At 39.7% G+C, this 2,772-nt stretch overlaps 1 pseudogene; it reads left to right on the forward strand.

The window, feature by feature from the left end:
• Positions 1-844: 844 nt before the first annotated feature.
• LOC149473503 (U2 spliceosomal RNA) lies at positions 845-1,008 on the forward strand (annotated as a pseudogene).
• The last annotated feature ends 1,764 nt before the right edge of the window (positions 1,009-2,772 follow it).

Below are 2,772 nucleotides of genomic sequence, written 5' to 3' on the forward strand. Positions count from 1 at the left end.
CGCGATCCAGTGCCCGCTGTGTCCTCCAGACACAGTGAAACACCGATTGTCGAACGGGATCTCTGTAACAGGTCCTGAACATGTGATCACTGATTGGCCAATCAGTGATCACATGCAAAGTAGTAAGCAAGGTGTCACTTCTGACATCATTGCTTACTATGTATGAAACTGTGAATGATCACAGAGGTCACATGGTACAAGGCTATTCACAACAGCCTTGTAACCATGTGACAAGCTGTGACCAATCACAGCTCACTCAGTAGTTCTCAATGGCTGCAAGAATGCAGACAGAGAGAAAGAGAAATGATTCCTTTTACATCCGATATGGGTGTAAAAGCAATCAGTGTAAAAAAAAAAAAAAAAAAAAATCTTCATCACCCCCCAAAAGTAGCACAGTGTCACCATAGTGACACTGTACTGCTAGGGTGACAGTATGTAAAAAAAAAAAAAATAATAATAATATAAAAAAAATAAAAATGTAAAAAATGTTTTTTAAAAATGATATTTTTTGGTTATAAACTAATTTGGCTTATTTTTTTTTTTACTAAAAAGATAACAGAATAAATTTTGGCCAAGATTTATGATGAAATATTATTTATTTTTCAAAATTTTTGGACATTTTCATTTACATAGCAAAAAAAATAAAAATCCCAGCGGTGAATAAATACCACCAAAATAAATTTTTACCAAAAAAATGGTAAAAAATTCATATGGGTACAGTGTTGCATGACCGCAATTGTCATTCAAAGTGTGATAGCGCTGAAAGCTGAAAATTGCCCTGGTCAGGAAGGGGGTAAAAGTGTCCAAACTGGAAGTGGTTAAAGAGTAGGTTTTTTGTGGCTGTATCGCTTCTCTGCCTTTTGGCTAAGATCAAGTATAGTATCTGTTCTTATCAGTGTCCAGTAGGGGTGTTCCGCCATCATTCTTGCTTTTTGGCGAGGATAGCTGGCTGTATAGTACCTCTGCTGGTGTGATGATGGCTCTGAAGGTTAGTACCGGCTGAAAGAGAAACCGATGAGCCCACAGACTGTTGGGCCTCAGGAGTAATTCCCCCAGAAAAACTGGAGGGGCCCAGTTCATCCTGATTTGAATTGATCTACCTTGTCTGGCCAGGGGCTGGGGAGGCAGAGTCCGTGAAGCAGTGTCCCCCCGAGAGTTGTCGCCTGAGGGGTGCCCTTCGTAGCACATGGGGGTGGTCTCCCAAGTGTGAAAAGTGCACATGGTCACTGTTCTAAACACTTTTTTTGCACTGTGCCTTTTAGGGATAAGCCTTTTTGCAATTATTTTGCTATGGGCCTCAGGGCACAATTGCATGGCCACTGATTTATTTTTCTCCCACCGTTTTGTCACCTTTCACTTTTGTGTGTGTTTTTTTCTCACTAGGATGAAGGGTGTGGGTCCTCGGGCCTGTCCTAAAGTCTAGGGGGTGGATTTATGACCATTAGGTTCCATCCTCCCCTGTTCCTGATGGGTCTCTCTTCAGGAGAGCTTTCTGACCTACTACTTGGTGGTTGGCTTCAGCTAGCCTTTTGGCTAGGTGGACCATGTGGAAACCTTTGTTCCTGTCAGAAGTCTTGCGCCCTGGGGGATCAGGGTAGAGGTCCTACCCTTTGGGGGGTGGACTAAAGCACACCCCTAAGTGCACTTTTTTGTGTTTGTGTTTTGCACTTGCACATCTTTTGTTCACTTACAAGTTTTTTTTTTCTCACCTCCGCAGATTCGAAAAAAAAATAAAATAAATAGGTTTTTGGGCTGTCTTTTTACCTCTGTATTTACTACCTAGGGATACACTGTCCTGCATAATGCGTACAGGATTATGGTTTATTGTAGATTATTGTTATATTAAATATTATATTTTATCAACAGAAACCAAAGCCGTGACACTGGAACTCAGTGTCAACTTATATATTCTGCACTATGTTAAATCTGAAAAAGTTTGAATTTTCATACTGTGAATTTGTTCTAGGTCACTGACTCTTTAGGAAGAGTAGTATGGCAGCCCTGGAGCCAGCATCTTTAAAAACAAGTCAGTTATGGCTGACTCTATGGTTAAAAAGGTATGTATTTCTATCCACGGGGTTCATTTATTGACCCTGGACTGTACATCAAAAACAAGTTAGAGCAGAGCCTAACCACAATGCAATTCTATAAAGGATCATTGTAGAGAAGTGTTGTTAATGGTAGCCTAATATGCCCATGTCCATAAAATTGGTTTCTACATGGCTCTGTTTAGTTGGTATGTGTTGCAGAGCCCATGCAAAAATAACAGTAAAATGAATGAAAAAGGTAGGCTGGTACTGTATTATATGCATTCACCATAATGGGCTGTTATGCTAGAGCCTCTTTTACTGTGACTTGTGTGTCAAACCTAATTGCAGCTTATGGTTCAGAAAAGTAGCATGTGTACAAAACCTCAGCATGGTATTAAAAAAAGAATTTACAATGTCTGCCATTGTTGTCAGCTAAATCATAGAATAATAGATTTTACTAATACTGGGGCTTGACACAGCACGATTAATAATATGGCAACAAATATCTTGAATACAGATAGGCAGCAACCTGTACACCAGAAAAGCTTTTTTCATTATTCAATGCAACCTCTGTTTTTTTAGCATTCAACTATCAGATGTATACATTTTACACAGAAGGGGCCCCTATGCCAGCAGATTATTCCATTTCACTTGTCTGTCAGGTAACCAGCACTTTACCTGGTTTAGGAAATGTTTCTTGTCAAATCTTCCAGATTGTCCAAGTACAGCAGATTGAATTATA

Source organism: Staurois parvus, unplaced genomic scaffold, assembly GCF_062004578.1.
Source record: "Staurois parvus isolate SC_StPar_1 unplaced genomic scaffold, SC_StPar_1.0 ptg000014l, whole genome shotgun sequence".
Taxonomy (NCBI): Eukaryota; Metazoa; Chordata; class Amphibia; order Anura; family Ranidae; genus Staurois; species Staurois parvus.